We start from the raw sequence: 18,286 nt of genomic DNA, 5'->3' as shown, positions 1-18,286 counted from the left end.
ATGGAAATATGGCCATTTCACCCATTAACTCTACTTTGCTGGTCGGTGCTGCCTGACATGTTTCTTGTTATAAGTGAATTCTGTCTAGGTATTCTAAATCTCCGGAGAATAGTCCCTGACACTCAGCTAACTATTCTACACTAGGGCTATGGTTCAGATCAACCGAGTTCTGCCTCCACACTCTGCCAACCGCGGACTGTCCTTTAACCCTTGATTTCAAGGGAGACTGTCCACAAGGTTCCGTCCTAGGAGGCGAACTCCAAGCTGTCAGCACCAGCCCTTATCCCCACCGGCTACCGCTTTTCCCGTGGCAAATCAAAATGCTGCGAGACACACAAACGGAGCAACAGATGTTTATTCAATCTTCGAAGATTGGGCGAGTTCCAAAAGGACTTCGGAAGTCGCGCCAGAAGATTTTACAGCACCAATATTTATACATTATTTTTACATTCAAAAACATTAGTCATAATTCCATTGGTTAAAAACATCTCACGCTATGGATTTTCTTACATTAAAAATCATTAATGACAATTCCATTGGTTAAAACATTTCACGCTTTTCTCTGCCAATTTCTTAATTAAAATGTTATATTATTTTAACAATTTTTGCTAGTTAGAACATTCCTTTGTTATCTCCATGTTCTTGCTGGTTAAAGCATTTATTGATTTTTTGTATGTCATAAAAAGAGCTTTCATTGTATTCTGCCCTCTGTGTCTAACTGAACCATTCCATGGTATCTTGCCCAAGGTTACCATGTTCCTGGCATAACAGAGGTGACTTCTAGTTCATGCTTCTCTATGGCCTAGCCGAACATTAGTCTCATAATTTAGCCCTTATTCATTAAACCTCAGTTTTAGTACAGAAATTACCCCACTCATACCAAGAGTGTGTGTGTGTGTGTGTGTGTGTGTGGTGTGTAGAGTGTGTGTGAGTGAGTGGTGTGGATGTGCGTGTGTATGTGTGTGTGAGTGTGTGTATGTGTGTGTGTGTGTGGGGTGTGTGTATGTGTGTGTGTGTGAGTGAGTGGTGTGTAGAATGTGTGTGAGTGTGTGAGTGAGTGGTGTGGATGTGCGTGTGTGTGTGAGTGTGTGTATGTGTGTGTGTGTGGGGTGTGTGTATGTATGTGTGTGTGTGAGTGAGTGTGTAGGTGTGCGTGTGTGTGTGAGGAGGTGTGTGTATATGTGTGTGTGTGTGTGTGTACATCTGCTTAATGGCAGGAGACAAGGTGATGGTGGAGGGTGGTGTGTGTGCGTTTCTGTGTATATCTGTTTAATTCAGAATAATTATCGGCACAACATCATGGGCTGAAGGGCCTGTTCTGTGTTGTACTGTTCTATGTTCTATGTAATGGCAGGAGACACAGAATAATAATCTGTTGATACATCGCATGAAGGAAATTGGTGACATTGAAATGAAGCCATCACCATGAATTATGAAAATCCCATCTGCTTGCCTCCTGTCCTTTCGCGAAGGCAATGGGTCATCCTTCCCTGGTCAGACCTCTATGTGACTGCAAACCCACAGCAATGTGTTTTACTATTTACCGTCCTGTGGAACATGTGAACCAGCCACTCAGTACAAGATCGGCAAAACATGTTGGCCTGACCAGGTCTTGCACACATCTTGTAAAGGAAGAACAAAAGGAAAGGTAGATCCCTTCCTCTGACTCTTTCCTGTATGCCTTCTGCTCATTCTCATTCAGGCAAATGACCGTTCCCCATATTAAGTGCATTCTTTCTTCGTCTCTCCTCGAGCATGATGTTCATCTCCATCTGCATCTCTGGTGCTGCTGTATTGATGCTGACACACAGATGGAAGGAATTTCTTAATTCCACATCATTCGCGGTGCATCTAGAAGGAATGCATTTTTATGACACAGGAAAGAAACGGAGATGTGTAAGTGTGGAAAAAATAGTTATTGTGATCAACCTTGAGAGTGTTGTTGAGGCAGTCTTTGGGATATTGTGGATGATTTTTTTTTCTCCTTTATAAGGAATGATCACCTTGCCACAGAGAGAATGCAATGGAGTTTCACCAGACTAATCCCTGGGACGGTAGTACCGTGAGGAGTGAGGGAAGATTAATCTCTAGTGCTGTGAGAGAATGAGAGGTGTTTGCATTGAAACAGGAGGGGAAGGGACAGTCACTCACGATGTACTAAACAGACACTGATACGGCGATAAATTCCATGTTTTTTTACTCAGCTAATCCAGCCTTCGAATAAACTCTCCCCACGTTAATACAGTACAGTTGATATGTGATCCTGCACTGAACGTCACGCTAGCCATAATCCCGACAGCAGCCACAATACCTTCATTCGAAAACAGTTAACTATTCCCACCAACTTCTGATGTCCACGGAAAACATGGACATGTCTTCTCGGAGATGAAAGATGCCTTCTTGAGAATAGACACAAAATGTTTCGCTTCCTTCCTCAATGCCAGCAAACCACGATAAAGTATCATGTGCACCACAGGCAAAGGAGCCACAAGGTACATCGTGAAGCCGTCTCTGAGTGCAGTCTCTGCTCCATTGGTTTGTCATATTGGAGCATCAATGACAACCTTCTATTCCTGGATAAGTGTTTCAAGGGGTTGGACGGTCTCCACGTGGTCCCATGGAACAGGTTCATGTGTTTGACTGAGCACTGACTATTCCTGATTAACAGCTTAATGTGCTGACCAGACCCTTCCTCTTAATGTGGAACAAGCAAAAGGATTGAATGGGCTGTCCCTCTTCTTGTTCAGTAGTTTTGATGTGATGAACGGATTCTAGATATCCGTGTGCAACAAGCTTGAGGTGCTGAATGAACTCCTCTTCTAATTTTGGAAATGTGCAGTATCTGGCCACCAACCACAAACATCTCCCGTTGTGCTCTGAAAGACCCCAACCAGAGGGGAGGTTACACCAGATCTCCATTAAGCTCAAATAATTAGGTGGTCCCGATGACATCCTCAGTCAAATACTGCCTTGATATCAAGGCCACTCACTCTGCCCTGATCCCCTGTGTTTGTCTCTTGTTTCAATCAATCGGTGATGGTGTATGCATAGGGAGTGATTACCTCTCACAGAGGGACATCAATGTCAGGAATTATCTGTGCTAGAGAGTTAGGGGAGCTGCACCACTGAAAACATTTAACCAGGAGTTAGATAAGATTTTTGACCTGTCAGAGAGCCGAGGGGCGTGAATATTGGGGCATTAAAGAGGAGTTAATAGGACTCGGCAAGATGGCGGGTGATTCTCTTGAACTGCTGTGGACAGCTCTGCCTAACAGCCAAGGCAAAGTGGTACTTTTTGCTATCCCTTGCCAATTTATGTGATGGAATTATTAGTTTAAAACCTTACAGAACACATATGTTTACTATTTGGGAGTCGGAAGGATAACAAAGGGAAAAGGAGCAAGCAAACAGCAGCAGGGAGGACCCTCCCCTGCAGAAACAGGCATTCCAGAGGCTGCTACAGCAGCAGCAACCTCTCCTAAACCCCTTGGGAACTTAACAGACTCACATGAATTGGCTGCGGCGATGGAGAGAGTTAACTTGAAAGTTAGGGCTGCGATTGAATAAATCCTTGGGGAGATTCTTGCCCAGGTCCAACCGATCGCATCCATGCTGCAGAAGCATGAGCTGGAGATCCAGAGCCTCGGGGAGAGACTGGAGGAGGTGGAGAGTCGAATTAAGGCCTCGAAAGCTGAGAGGGAGTCCTCATCAGTCGGTTCCAAGTGCCGGAGCAAGAAGTTTGGACCTTGCAAGACCATATCAATGACGTCGAAAATGGTGGTCGGAGGATAAATCTCCGAATTGCCAGGCACCCTGAAGGTGAGGAAGGTGAGCAGCCAATCAGTTTCATTGAAAGCTGGGTGTCAAAGTTTTTGGGCCTTCACGTCGAGTCCAGCAGGCTTCAGACTGAAAGGGCTTATTGGGTTACAGTGCACAGGGCAGGGCCCGTGCAGTGCCCCCGCTCAGTCCTAGTCTACGTCTATTCATATAAAAACAAGCAAGAAGTCATAGACGTTTCCAGATCCGTGGGAAAACATCCGAAGGTGCTGCTGAACAAAGGGCCAAAAATCATGGTTTTTCCAGGATTTCTTTGCAGCTGTTATTCGAAAGAGGAAATCCTTTGATGAAGGTAAAAAGATGCTGAGGAACCTGTGCATCCAATACTCCATGAGATACCCCACGTGCTTCGTTTCAGCCACGAGGACTCAGTCTATACATTTGATTCAGTAGATAAGGCTAAAAACTTTGTGAACACTTTAAAATGGACGGATTGGCCTGAAAAATACGGTTAATGTTTGTTCTCTTTTCTATCTGTCCCCATGTTTTTTCTCCCCTTTTTCTATTCCTTTCTTTCTCCCTATTAATTTCCTTTTTGGAAAGGGGGCAAAAGACTTTGGAATAAGTTGTTACTTTATTTTAATAACTAGGTTTTCTGATGGGAAATCTTGTGGATGTTCTTTGTTGTCTCTCCCCCTTTTTTGTTTGTTCTGCTTCTCTTTTAATCACAACTAGGGGTGACATGAAGCCAGGGATGGGTGGAGTGCTCATCCTGACTTTGTCTTTTTTTCTGTTGATTTAAGGATCATCTTCTTGTTTTTTTTAAATTTCTGGCCTAACGCTGGGGCACAGTCCGGGTTTGAAGGAGCTGAGAAGGAGGGGGTGTGTAGGGTGAGTGCCCCCTATGGGCAGGGGGAAGAGTCTTCCATTCAAGGTTTTATAGTAGGTTTTCTTTGTAGTTTGTTTGGTAGGAATAGTTGTTCATAGTTATGATAGAGTAGTTTTTGTATATATAGTTCTTCAACTCTATGAGTCTTTATTTACTTATGCTCGGCTCTTTGTAAGCAGGGTTCTCCCTCTAAGGGGTTCAAGATTGTCTGAAAGGGGATATGGCTAAGTGTCTTATTACATGGTGCACCTGGAACATTAAGGGAAGTCATTTGCCTGTTAAAAGGAGAAAAAAGGTGCTTTCTAGCCTTAAAAGTGAAAGGGTTGATATCGCTTTGTTGCAGGAAAACCATCTTGATGTTGGGGAGCACCTTAAATTACAATATGAATGTTATGACCAGATATTCTTTTCATCCTTTACTAATAAAAGTAGGGGAGTGACGGTACTTATCCAGAAAACTCTTCCATTCACATTATTAGAGCCAGTGAAAGATGAGCAGGGATGGTTTGTGATACTTAAAGCCCTGATACATGGGAAGGAATATGACATTTTAGAAGTCTACTGCCCTCCAGTGCATCCCCTCAAATTTTTGATTCGTGCTTTCTCTAATTTGAGTGCTTTTGGAACACGGCGCATTATTATGGGGGATTTTAATTGTCTTTTGGATCGACGGTGGACAGGATGCTTTGTGCTCCCCCAACTATTTCTTCGGAAGACAAGCAGGTGGTTGACTTATGCGAGAAGTTGGGGCTGGTGAATATTTGGCGATGTCTTCACCCTACCAGCAGGGACTTCACCTTTTTCGCAAATCCACATAAATGTCACATGAGGATTGACCGCTTTCTGGCTCCCTCGGCTCTTCTGGATTCGATTATGGGTTGTAAAATTGGGAATATAGCTATCTCTCATCACACGGCAGTAGATTTGGAGATAAAGACCAAGGGTGAAGGGCTAGGTTTGCAGCACCGGCACTTGGGCCCTTTTCTCCTTAAGGATTACAAATTCGAGCAATGCTTTTTGAAGGAGTTTCAGGAATTCTTGACTATCCACTCAGGCATGGCTAGTAGTCCGTCCATGCTACGGAAGACTGCTAAGGCCTTTGCTAGGGGATTAGGTATTTCCTATTTGGCTAGCCAGAAATGACAGAAGGCGGAACAGCAGCGTCTACTTGAGATGCAGTTGAAAGCTGCGGAGGCAGCACATTTTGCGCTGCCTTTGGTCACTAACCTACAGCAGATCACCGCCCTTTGGGCTGCCTTGAATTCAATACCGGCACAAAACGGAAAGAAAGAACTTGCTTTTCCCAAACAAAGACTGTTCGAATATGGGGAAAAGCCAGGGAAGTATTGAACATATCTGACTCGGAAAAAGCGTGCTCCCCAATCCATTCCTACAAACAGAGACAGCACTGAGGTCCTCACATCCGATGCTAAAAAGATTAATGGGGCTTTTTAGTGCTTTTACTTTGAATTGTATCGGTCTGAAGGTTGCGAGGACAGGATGGCTAAAATGGAGACCTTTTTCAGAACCTTGTCCTCCCAGGGGTAACCTTGGAACAGGCCGCTTTCCTTAATAGCCCCTTGACAGTTCGGGAAATGCAGAAGGCCGCAAGGCAACTTCAGAGTGTGAAAGCGCCAGGCCTTGATGGTCTTCCGGGTGAATTTTATAAGGAGTTTAAGGGATTCTGTGAGGGCCGATGTTTAGAGATGTCCAATCACTCCTATATGCATGAATGCCTATCACCATTTTTGAGAGAAGCTAATATTTCCTTAATTCTTAAGAAGGGGAAGGTTCCTGAGGATTGTGCCTCATACAGGCCCATCTCCCTATTAAATTCAGATTGCAAGATTCTGTCCATGATCCTGGCGCTGAGATTGGAAATGGTGTTGCCTCATATTATTAAAAACGACCAGACAGGCTTTATAAAGGGCTGTAGGTCCTCTTATAATATTAGAAGGTTGCTGAATGTGGTCCAAGTTTGTCAGCAACGATCAATTCAGAGGTTGGTGATTTCCCTAGGTGGAGTGAAAGCATTCGACTGGGTGGAATGGACGCATTTTTTTACGTCTTAGAACAGTTTGGGTTCGGTGCAGTCTTCGCGAGATGGGTGGAGTTTTTATATTGCCACCCTCTGGCCGCGGTCATCACCAATGGGGAGAAGTCTGGGAATTTTAGGATTGGTCGGGGTAGTTGGCACGGCTGCCCCCGCTCACCGTTGTTGTTTACGGTGGTGATAGAGCCGCTGGCAGAGGCCATTCGTCAGAACCTCCACATAACTGCTTCGGAAGTGGGATCGAGGGCACACACGATTACACTGTATGTGGATGATGTCCTTCGGTTTCTAACGAACCCGATGACCTCTGTACCTCATTCGATACAATGTATCAATTCATTTGGGGCTATTTCAGGATATAAGACTAACTTTTCAAAATCGGAGGATATGCCTTTGGGGAACCTTAAGGATGTGCCAGAAGTTGAAGGTGGCCCTAAGTTCCCTTTTAAGAGGTCACGGGCAGATTTCCGGTACCTAGGCATTTTTATTACCCCAAGTTTGATCTGTTGTTCCGCACTAACTTGGTTCACTTGCTCGACAATATCAGGCGAGATCTTCAGAGATTTGAGGCTCTTCCAATTTCATGGCCAAGCCGAATATCTCTCATTAAGATCAATGTTCTTCCTTGTTTGCTTTATACCTTGTGTATGCTCCCTATATTTTTTCCCAGGTCAACGTTGTGGAAACTTATGGGGTGGTTTGGTTCCTTTGTCTGGTATCATGGGCGGCTCCTCATCAAACTTACTAACTTGCAGTTGCCACGTGGAGGGGGAGGAGTTGATTTCCCAGACATTAGAAGGGATCAATGAAGTTCCCTGCTGTCCTGCGTCTGCGAATGGATAGGTAACGATCCAAACTCAATATGGCTGGATATTGAGGCCTCCCAAGCAAATTGCCCTCTTATGAATCCGTTCATCATGGATAGGATGAGGACAGTTATGAACCACTTCCGGAACTCCATTGCCATTATTACTGTCAGGGCTTGGAGGGCAATGCATCAGAGTGATCTATGACTTCGCCATTTACACCCATACTTGGCGTGCCAGGGTTCTGACTTGGGATGATGAAGTCAGGGTTCGAAGTATGGGCAGCGAGAGGAGTTTCTAGTTTGGAAGACTTGTTTGAGGGGGAGGTTATGATGTCTTTTGAGCAACTGAGCTGCAAATACGGGTTGCCCAGCAGAGACTTTTACGTTTTTTTCAGGTTAGGAATTTCATCCGGAAGAAGACTATGCTTCTCACTAACCCTATAAGCCCTATCAGAGAGTTTGTTGCTACATTCCACAAGCACCCTTTCGGTTAGTGCCCTCTATCATCTGCTGGGTGGCAGGGCCTGGCAGGATATTAACCGGTTATGTGAGGTCTGGGAGGAAGAGGGAGGAGTGCAGATCTCTTCTGAAACATGGGAGAACATATGGGAGAATAGTCAAGAGATCTCAAATAGGACATGTGCTGCACAGTTAAAAGTTCTGCACAGGGCTCATCTGACACCAGAACATCTAGCAAAGTTTTAAAAAGGAGCATCTTCAGTTTCTGCCAAATGTAAAAAAAGTCTAAGTACTTTTACCCATTGCTTGTGGACATGCCATAGGCTTTGTGTTTACTTGAGCTCTGTGGCCGGACAGATAGGGAGGGTATTGAGGACTGAAGTCAAACTAGACCTGATATCTCTCCTCTTAGGTCTACCGAATTTACCATCTTTAGACGGGCATGGGAAGACACTATTTTATATTCTTGCATACTGCATAAAATTCCAATGAATTGGGTGTCTGAGAACCAACCGGGCTTGCTGGGATGGCAGAAATAAATTATGGAGGACATTCACTTGGACTTTTTTGACAAACATGGTGCAGCACACAACAGACCATTTTTATAAGACATGGCAGCACTACTTGAGTTATTTGGAAACCGATTTGCCAGGTGTCTAAACTATGGTGTTTGTTTAACCAGAATGATTAGATTTGTTAAGCCCTGGGCCCTGGAGGAGAGTTTCCTGAGTTACTACGGATATATACACAATGCTCCTGTACCTCTGTTTGGCAGCTTTGTGCCGAGCATAACTGTTTTGTATTTTGTGATTTTTTTTTCTTTTCGATTGGTGTTGCTTTGCGCAGTGTTAAAGTTTGTTTTATATTAGAGGGTAGGTTAATAGTTAGGAGACAATTGTTGTATTGTAATTTGTGTTTTGTTTTCTCTTTATTACACTGATAATTGTTATTGATTGCATTTTACAATAAGTTCATATGTTTGTAAGGTTGAAAAATTGCTAATAAATATATTTACCAAGATAAAGGAAAGATCTTGCCGGAGTTATGCTGAAAGATATTTGAATTTTGGAGAGACTAGAATATGTCACTTGCCAGTGATATTAGGAGCAGGAAGGTAGTACAGAAAAAAATCAACCTGGCCAAAGAGCTGGTAGGGGAGACAGCACATCTGCTCGAATTTGAATCTATTTTGTTTGACAGATATTTCCAGGGCACTACATGACAGAAAACAGGAAGAGATAATGGATGATTGTGTACTGTCTTTCACAGGACCAGCTTGTTTCTCCAGGCACTGAAAGTCTTTATTGGGGTCAGAGAACCTCAGAATTAATACAGAACAGACGGAGGCAATTCAGCACATTGTACATCCACAAACTCTGCAACTGTACTATCTGAAAGCAGAGAGTTATTTGAGACAGACTGAGAGAGAGAGAGAGGGAGAGAGAGAGAATGACACAAAAAGAAAGAATGTGAAGGGAGATCAACAGAGCGGATTGAAAGTGGAGCGACAGACTGAGTAAGAGGAACGGGTGTTAGACGAGAGTGAAGCTGGATAGATCAGGATACAGCATGAGAAAAATAGTCAGAAGATGGAAATTTTATTTAGAAATTCCCCTGGACTGCAAACCCTTTGTCTGGTGCCATACCCTGTGAGCACTGTGCTGATACTGGCTGTCTTCCCAGATCATTTATCACCAGTAACATCACGGAGCTGGGTTGCTGACAGTGAAACAGAATACAATCGACCAATCGATTGGTTCCAGGGAGAAGGTGGATTAACTTAAATAGACTGGGCGAACAGCAGCAGAAACTGCTAACACCCCGAGATACTGTGTGTGGGAGTGGACCAAAGAATCTCAGTGAGGGAGATCACTGACATAGGGGAACTCAGCATCTCCGCTGTGGGCCAAATAATGATTGATAAAGTTTGCACAACACGTCCATGGTTTTGTAATTCACATTTCAATTTATATAGCTCAAGGTCATGAGTGTATTTTAACAATCTTATCTGTTTGTATTTTCCAGATTTTGAACTGTACGAAAAGTCACTTTGTCCCTGTATTTTGTGTTGCATAAGCATATTTTATTACTGGGGAAGAAGGGACCTGTTCTGATGGGATGGTCTTCATCTGAACAGTGCTGGGACCAGAGTCCGAGCAAATCACATAATTAGGGCTGCGGACAGATCTTTCAACTTTTTTTGGTTTTGGGTGGGGTTTCAGTTATCAGGGAAATTAGAAAACTCGAATTAAAGGACGACGGAACAGTGCAGAACGCAGGAGGGGTTATTAAAACCTGTAGCACAGGCACAAATAGGACAGAGTGTATTGGAAGTGTAAGCAATCAAACTTCAAGCACACTGGACAGACAAATGACACTGAGAGGAGGAACGGTTAATACAGGACTGAGAGTGTTATATCTGAATGCATGCCATATAAGAATCTAGGTAAATGAGCTTGTGGTAGAGATTGAAATTGTCAGAGGCGTGCTGCAAGGGGATCAGGACTGACAGCTGAATATTCAAGGGCATACATCCTATCGAAAAGACAGGTGGCGTGGGGGAGAGCGGTTGCCATATTAGTAAGAATGAAAATAAATCAGTCATAAGAATTCTGGTCTCGTTGCTTTTGGAAGGATGTTGTGAAACGTGAAAGGATTCAGAAAATATTTACAAGGATGTTACCAGGATTGGAATACTTCAGCTACAGGGAGAAGTTGAACAAGCTGGGGCTGTTTTCACTGGAGCATCAGAGGCTGACGGGTGACCTTATCGCGGTTTAGAAAATCACAAGGGGCACCCTTTTCCCTGGGGTGTGGGAGAACTAGAGGGTATAGGTTTACATTGAGAAGGGAACGATTTAAAAGGGACCAAAGGAGCAAGTTTTTTCATGCACAGGGTGGTGTGTGTATGGAAACAATTTGGTAGGAAGTGGTAGACATTGGTTCCATTCGAACATTCAAAAGGCATCTGGGTGAGTATGTAAATAGGAGGGGTATGAAGGATATAGTCCAAATGCTGACAAATGGGACTAGATAAGGTTGGGATATCTGGTCGGCATGGACGAATTCGACCGAAGAATCTGTTTCCATGCTGTACATCTCTCTGACTGTATGACTTTAAGTAGGGTCAGATGGCACAAAATCAGAGTGGGTAGAATTGAGTATCACCAAAGATTGAAAAAGCAAGCATAGTTGGCGTTATGTTCATGATTCTGAAAAGTAGTCAGGAGCTGCGGCACAATACACACCAGGAGATAGAAAAGATGGGTAAAAAAAGCAAAGTACAGTAGTCATGGGCGATTTCAATACATGGGGGGACTGGGAAAATCAGCTTGGTAGTGTTTTGCAAGAAAAATAATTTGTGGAATATCTTCAATCGGGTTTTTTGGAGCAGCTTGTGTTGGAGCCCACTCGGGAACAGGCAATGCTGGATTTAGTTTTAAGGCAGACTATTTAATAGAACTTAAGGTTCAGGAACACACAGGAAGCAGTGATCATAATATGTTTGAATATATTCTGCAATTTGAGGTATTTCAGCTGAATAAAGGCAAGTGCAGAGGCATGAGGGAGGAGCTGGGTAGAATTGACTGGGAGAAGGGCCGAGCATGAAAAACAGTGGAACAGCAATGACAGGAGTATCTGGGAGTAATTTAGGAGACATGACAGAGATTTTTCCCAAGATAAAAAAGAAGCATGGTGCGGGGTTGGGGGTGGGTGGCGGGGAGGAGTGGGGGGAGGGGGGAGGTTGGGGGGCGGGGGTGTGGAGGTTGGGGTGAAGCGACCATGGCTGATTAGGTTAAAAAATCACACAACACCAGGTTATAGTCCAACAGGTTTAATTGGAGGCACACTAGCTTTCGGAGCTCCACTCCTTCATTGGTGTTTGTGTCAGCAGTCAGGGACAGAATAAAAGCAAAAGAGCAAGCATATAATGTGAGGAAGGGCAGAGGAAAACCAGACAATTTGGAAGCTCACAAAGACCAACAAAATTATACATATGGAAGGGGGAGAGTAAATATGAGGGTAAGCTTGCCAATTAAATCAAGGAAAATTGTAAGATTTTCTTTAGATTTATAAAGGGCAAACGCGAGACAAAAGTGAACATTGAGCTGCTGGAAAATGGAACTGGACAGACAGTAGTTGGGAAGAAAAAAATTGCTGAGGACATAAATAATTTCCCAAAAATTCAAGAGTGTGAAGGGCCAAAGCTCAGTACGTCACCCATCTCCAAGGGAAACAGGTTAGAAAAGCTAAATGGGCTGAGATGGATAGATCACCTGGACCAAAAGGACTAAACCATAGAGTTCTAAGGGAGAAAGCTCAGAGGCAGTGGACACGTTAGTGGTGATCTTTCATGAATCATTAGAATCAGGGAATGTCCCAGAGGACTAGAATAGCACTAACATAAAATCCTTGTTTAATAAGGGAATAAGGCAGAAGACGGAAAATTACAGACCAAACAACCTAACCTCAGTCGTTCTTAGGATCCTGGAACTGATCGGGAAGGATGAGATTTCTGAATATTTGGATGTGTATGGTAGTATATGGCAAAGTCAGCATGGTTTCATCAAGGGGGGATCATGCTTGACACATCTGCTAGAACCTGTTGAGGAATTAACGAGCAGCATAGAACAAGGAAAGCCAATGGATGTTATTACCCGGACCTCATGAAGGCCTTTGCCAAGTGCCACACAGAAGGCTATTGATTATGATAAGGGCCCATGGTGACAGAGGCAAGGTGCTAGCATGGATAGAAGCTTGACTGCTTGGCAAAAAGCAGGTAATGGGAATAAAATGGTCCTTCTCAGGATGGCAGTCGGTGACAAAATGTGTTCTGCAAGACTCAGTGTTGGGTCAACTTTTCACGTTTTACATTAATGATCTAGATGACAGAACGGAGGGCATTCTGGTTACGTTTGCAGACATTATAAAGATATGAAGAGGGACAAGTAGCACTGAGGAGGCAGGCAAGCTGCCGAAGGATTTGGACAGGTTAGGAGATGGGCAAAGCAGTGGCAGTTGGAGTAAAACATGGGCTAGTATGAGGTCATGCACTCTGGTACGAAGAATAGAGGCACGGGCTATTTTCTAAATGGGGAGAAAATTCAGATGTCTGAAATGCAAAAAGTCTTGGGAATCCAAGTACAGGCGTCTCTCAAGGTAAACTTGCAAGTTGAGTCAGTAGTTAGGAAGGCATATACAATGAAGGGATTTGTTTTGAGAGGAATTGAATATAAAAGCAGTGATGTACTTACAAGGCACTAAAAAGCTCTGGTTAGGCTCACATTTAGATTATTGTGTGCAGTTTTGGGCCCTATAGCTCAGCAGATATGTACTGGCCCTGGAGCGTGTTCCGAGAATGTTCACTAGAATGCTCCCAGGAATGAAAAGCCTAACATATGAGGAACGTTTGAGGGCCTGGGTCGATATTCGATGGGTTTAGAAGAATGAGGGCGTTCTAACTCAAACTTACAAAACACTGAATGACCTGGACAGAGTGGATTTTGCGAAAATGTGTCCATTGTTAGTAAACACTAGGATCCGAGGCACAGACATAGACCACAGCGAAGACCTTTTAAAACAGAGAGAACGAGTAACTTCTTCAGCCAGAGCATTGTGAGTCTATGCAATTCACTGCCACAGACGGCTGCGGAGGCCAGGACATTGAGTATGTTTAAGCCTGCGTCGGATAGGTTCTCGATTGTAAAGTGGATCAAGGGGTATGGGGAGAATGGGTTTGAGAAATTCATCAGCTTTGATTGATGCTGGAGCAGACTGGATGTGTTGAATGGCCAAGTTATGTCTTGTGGTCTTATGGACTTTAGTAATATTAGCTCTCCTCAGTCCTCATTGTAGATTTATACGTGAATCTCTTCCTCAAATGATTTATGACGACAAACGTTCTAATACTGATGAATGGGCTAAGTCATGTTCTCTCACTCTTGTCTCAGCAGCCATGTCCCCCAATTCCGTCTGTTTTCTGTATCCTCCCCCATGCCATAATCACATTGCAATTGAAGTCCAGTAAGTGGCACTTCATCACAGTTGGTTGGCATTAATAAATCAACAGCATGACCCTCACCTGTCCTCTCTGATCTTGGAGCAACAATCTGAATTGCATTTGTCAGGGACAATTCTCTGTTAACATATCCATGCCGTTTGTCTATTATAACCCTATGTTGTTGTAGGCACATTTTCCTATCAGATGATCAACTATAAAAGTTCTGTCAATATTTTATTTATATTGTAATGACTGATCGCTAGTTCCAGACTGCATGTTGCCAATTATAAACAGAGAAACTCAATTATGTTCTGACAATCCTCTGTCATTACTCCCACATCCAATTCAGATTGAATGATAACACACAATCAATATACCGTCTCCAATATTCCTTCCCTCAGTCATCCTTACATGTCCCATTCCGAATGTGTAACTTTTATACGTTATTTTGAAATTTAATAATAACAGTATTGAATTAAAAGGGGTTAACTGGAGCGATTTGTTCATCGACTTTGATTAATATTTGTCGCTATGAATCCTAAATGTGTCACTGGAGGATTAGCCTCTTCTTCAAATAAGGACTGTTTTCGATGTGATAGCCCATTGTATTAGCAGGACCATCACCGACAGCACTAACAGGGATCAGCAGCTCCAGAGAGAGGGGAAGGAGAAATCAGAATCTGAGAAGAATAGACTGGAACGTTCCAACAACAGATCAGAATCTGAGAACGTTTGACTGGAATATTCCAACAATGGACAGGAGTTTATGCTTTGGTCTTTACTACCTTTCTCAGCCTTGGATATCATTAGCATCACGGATCGAAGATATCCTTTGGATTATACAAGGTGGTTACTATCCCATCCTCGCTATAGTCGGTGTTCCTAGTAAGTCATTCTCTTAGTGTATTAAACCGGGTTGAACTGTGTTTCTGCTCATGTTAGGTAAATTTTGGAAAAGGTGAAATCAGTGTCTTCACTTACAACCAAAAAATCCCTTCGTGATAAATTCGATAAAGCAAATTACTATTTATAAATTGCTCACTGATATGCGAGAAAGAATGGGGCTGTTCTCAAACTCCATAATCCTTATAGCCCTGCACAGATCTACATTTCCATATCCTCCCCACTCATTAATCCTGCCCAGTACCACCATTGCGATGCACCGGTCTTCACGTCAGCCTCAGTGCAACTTCTGAATAAACTTCTTTATTTGTGTCACTATGGAATCTGGATTCACCTATTTACAGTCCCTTCTAACCACATGTCCTTGACAAGATAATTGTACTTGAGATGTTTAACTTGTTCTCTCCATAGAATCTGTCAGACAGGAAGATAGTGCATGGTACTCAAGTGATTGACTCTTAATGTAGAGGCACAGAATAATAATCTGTTGATGTCTCATGAATCAAAATGATGCAATTTAAAATAAATCATTATCATTTATAATAAACGGAAGCCCATTTGCTTGCGTCATGTCCTTTAGAGAAGGCAATGGGTTATCCTTCCTTGGTCAGGTCTCTGTGTAACTGCAAACCCATAGCAATGTGGTTTACTCTTTCCTGTCTAGTGGAACAGATGAACCAGACTCTCAGTTCAAGATAGGGATAACATGCTGGTCTGACCAGGGCTTCATATACTTCGTGAAAAAGAACATAAGTAAAGATAACTCCCTTCTGCTTCTGTTTCCCATATTCCTACTGCTCATTTTCATCAGGTAGACAGCTATTCCTTATTTTAGGTGTATTTCATCATATTGAGTTTGTCCCTGAGAGTGATGTACACCTCGATAGGCACCTCTGATGTTGGTTTTATTGACATACAGATGTAAGGAAGTTGTACATTTCGCATCAGTGGCAGTGTATAGAGAATGGTGTTTTTTAACGCCATAAGAAAGAAATGGAGACGGCGAAGTGAGGGAAAGTAATTATTGTGATAATCCCTGAGTGTTGTTGAGGCATTAGTTAGAATATTGTGCACAGATTTTCTCTCCTTTATAAGGAGTGATCTCCTTACCACAGAGAGAGTGCAAAGGAGTTCCACCAAACTAATCCCTGGGATGATGGTACCATGAAGAGTGAGTGAAGATTAATCTGTCGCACTGTGAGAGAATAAGATGGGATTGCATTGAACCTTCAGGGGGCTGGACAATCACACATGATGTTCTAAACAGACACTGATACGGTGATACATCCCATGGCTTCTTGTTTGTTACTGAGTTTATGAAATTCTAGATACATTTAGTACCTCAGAGAACATTCCACCCAACCACCCCCACTCCCCATATCAATGAAAGAGCAGGAAATCCAGACTTTGAATAAAAACTCCGCAAATTAATCCAGTACATTTGGTGTGTGATCCTGCACTGAACGTCATGTTATCCACAATCCCAACATCAGCCACAATACCTTCAAACTAAAACAGTTAGCTATTCCCACCAGCTTCCGATCCTCACGGAGAACATGGGTCTGCCTTTTCGGAGATGGAAGATGTCTCCTTGAGACTTGACATAAAACATCTTGGTTCCCTCCTCACTGCCAGCAAACCACGTTAAAGTAGCACATGCACCACAGACAATGGAGCCACGATGAACATTAGGATCTGCTCCTGTGATTTGTCATTTTGGAGTATCAGTGACATCTTCCTGTCCCTGTATAAGCCTTTGCGAGGCTGAATGGCCTCTTCCTGGTCACGTCAAACAGTTTAGAGAGACTGTTTGGGCTCCACCTGTTCCTGTTTATCAGTTCGATGTGCTGACCAGACCCCTCCTCTTCCTATGTAACAGGCACGAGTATTGAATGTACTGCGACTCTTCCCGTTCAGTAGTTTTGATGGGCTGAATGCTAGCTCATATTCGTTTGAAACCGGCTTGAGATGCTGAATGAGCTCCCCAGTTAACTGTGGAAATGTGCAGCGTCCGGCCATTTTGTCACATGAATGTTACGGACACTTTAACAGCACGGGCCTGAATGAAGTCCAGGTCTTGCTGCACGTAGACACAGACTGCTTCAGGAGCTGAGGGGGGGGGGGGGGGATGTTTTGAACATTGTGTGATCTTCAGAGATCATCCCCATTTCTGATGTTACAATGGGGAAGGACAGTGATGACGCAGCTGAAGACGATTGTATCGAGGAAGCTACCCTGAGGATCTCCTGCAGGGATGTCGCGGGACCGAGAGGATGATTTTCCACCAACCACGAAGACCTTCCTCTGTGCGATGGCTGACCCCAACCAGGGGAGAGATTGTGGCTGATTCCTATTAAATGTAATTTCGTTAACGTTCCTGAGTCAACTCTGGCCTTGATATTAGGGTCTGTCTTGGGAGCGGAACCTTCTCACAGAGGATTGTGAATGTCAGGAATTATCTGGTACATAGAGTTCGTGGAGCTAGATTACTGAAAGGATTTGTAGAGGAGGTAGGTGGGTGTTGTGGTTCTGTTCGCCGAGCTGGAAGTTTTTGTTGCAAACGTTTCGTCCCCTGGCTAGGCGACATCATCAGTGCTCTGGAGCCTCCTGCGAAGCGCTTCTTTGATGTTTCTTCCGGCATTTATAGTGGTCTGTCCTTGCCGCTTCCGGGTGTCAGTTTCAGCTGTCCGCTGTAGTGGTTGGTATATTGGGTCCAGGTCGATGTGTTTGTTGATGGAGTTTGTGGATGAATGCCATGCCTCTAGGAATTCCCTGGCTCTTCTCTGTCTGGCTTGCCCTATGATAGTAGTGTTTTCCCAGTCGAATTCATGTTGTTTGTTGTCTGAGTGTATGGCTGCTAGGGATAGCTGGTCGTGTCGTTTCGTGGCTAGTTGATGTTCATGTATGCGGATTGTTAGCTGTCTTCCTGTTTGTCCTATATGGTGTTTTGTGCAGTCCTTGCATGGTATTTTGTACACTACATTAGTTTGGCTCATGTTGGGTATCGGCTCCTTTGTTCTAGTAAGTTGTTGTCTGAGCGTGGCTGTTGGTTTGTGTGCCGTTATGAGTCCTAAGGGTCTCAGTAGTCTGGCTGTCAGTTCTGAAACGCTCCTGATGTATGGTAGTGTGGCTAGTCCTTTTGGTTGTGGCATGTCCTAAGAGATAGACTACGGAACGAGGACATGCCACAACCAAAAGGATTAGCCACACTACCATACATCAGGAGCGTTTCAGAACTGACAGCCAGACTACTGCGACCCTTAGGACTCATAACGGCACACAAACCAACAGCCACGCTCAGACAACAACTTACTAGAACAAAGGAGCCAATACCCAACATGAGCAAAACTAACGTAGTTTATAAAACACCATGCAAGGACTGCACAAAACACTATA

Source organism: Hemiscyllium ocellatum, unplaced genomic scaffold, assembly GCF_020745735.1.
Source record: "Hemiscyllium ocellatum isolate sHemOce1 unplaced genomic scaffold, sHemOce1.pat.X.cur. scaffold_251_pat_ctg1, whole genome shotgun sequence".
In the NCBI taxonomy this organism is placed as follows: Eukaryota; Metazoa; Chordata; class Chondrichthyes; order Orectolobiformes; family Hemiscylliidae; genus Hemiscyllium; species Hemiscyllium ocellatum.
Note: the sequence above shows the minus strand (reverse complement) of the source record.